General features: G+C 47.0%; 1 protein-coding gene across 1 annotated transcript in view; it reads right to left on the reverse strand.

Annotated features, from left to right (window-relative positions):
• Nucleotides 1-1,272, reverse strand: part of TMEM132B (transmembrane protein 132B) — a 192,053-nt gene that overhangs the window by 61,697 nt on the left and 129,084 nt on the right. The gene's annotated exons all lie outside the window — the stretch shown is intronic.

Below are 1,272 nucleotides of genomic sequence, written 5' to 3' on the forward strand. Positions count from 1 at the left end.
TGAGAAGCTATATCTTCTTCACATGGAGAAGGCTGGGGTGACGGGCACAAGAGGAGCCATGTGTCCTCCTGTGACAGGTGGGCAGAGGAGACAGTGATACTATGGTCAGCACAGACCACAAGGAACCACGTAGATTTCTATGTGCCCTCTTGTATCTCCACCAGGGTGGTGAAAAGAACATGTCCGTGTCCACTGATGTTCAGGATAGCACTGTCCACAATCGCCAAAAGGCAGAAACAACCTAACCGGCCATCCAAAGACAGATGGATGAACACCACGTGTACAGTGGAACAGTGCACAGCCATGTAGAGAAATGAAGTCCTGGTGCAGGCTACAGCATGCAGGAACCTTGAACACATTGAGCTGAGCAAAGTCAGTCAGTCCTGAAAGACAAATACCACATGATCTCACTTACAAGAAACAAGCACACACAGAAACCAAAGGTGATCAGTGGTTATGGGGCGTGTGTGTGGGGGTGGCATTTCTGCCCAGTGGCACTGATACTACATCAATGGTGGTGGGATGACCTGGGAAAGGCATGTGATAAAGGCTGCACATGTGAGATGGAATCCCTGGCACCGAACGGTACACGTGGGATCTGCTCAGTAGGACAGAGTTTGTGTTGTGTGTATTCTTGCTACAATAAAAACAAAGAAAAAGAGTACGTCCAGGCTAGACCTAGAGTACTTCCGGGTTAGACCCCAGTCCCAAGAGAAGGATGAGAGACCTCTGGCCCAGAGGTGTCCCAGCAGAGCCACCACAGGGAACCCCCTGGACCAGCTGCCTGCCCCCAGCTGGCCAGCTGCTGCACGAGTGCTAATAAATGAGAGCGCTGAAAGCCATGGCATTCTGGGCACTTTATTACGCATCAGGAGTGAGCCAATACAACTGTAACAGCAAATAGCAATGTGTTAAAAAGCGAAATGCACAAGACGATCACCATGTTGTTAGAAACAAGATAGCTGCAAGGGAAGAAACGGGAAATAAACATGTCAAAATATGTCCCTACGCAGCGAAAGGAGAGACTATTTATATTTTCTTTCTTGTAAGTTTCCATGTTTAACAGATGTTTCTACAATAAGAAAAAATACATATATTTAAAAAAATGAAATTGTTTGCCTGACTCAATTTGCTCATCACGTATATGAGAGAAACAGAAGAAAGGTTCTAAATATGCTGGGAAAGGTGGGGGCTTAGTGAAAAGGAAATGAGATCAGGAATCAAAAGCCCAGGGCTTGGTTCCTGTCCACAGCCCAGTCCCAACCTGCTTCC

This window comes from Orycteropus afer, unplaced genomic scaffold (assembly GCF_000298275.1).
Source record: "Orycteropus afer afer isolate SDZICR_OR568_19922 unplaced genomic scaffold, OryAfe1.0 scaffold00048, whole genome shotgun sequence".
NCBI classification, from domain to species: Eukaryota; Metazoa; Chordata; class Mammalia; order Tubulidentata; family Orycteropodidae; genus Orycteropus; species Orycteropus afer.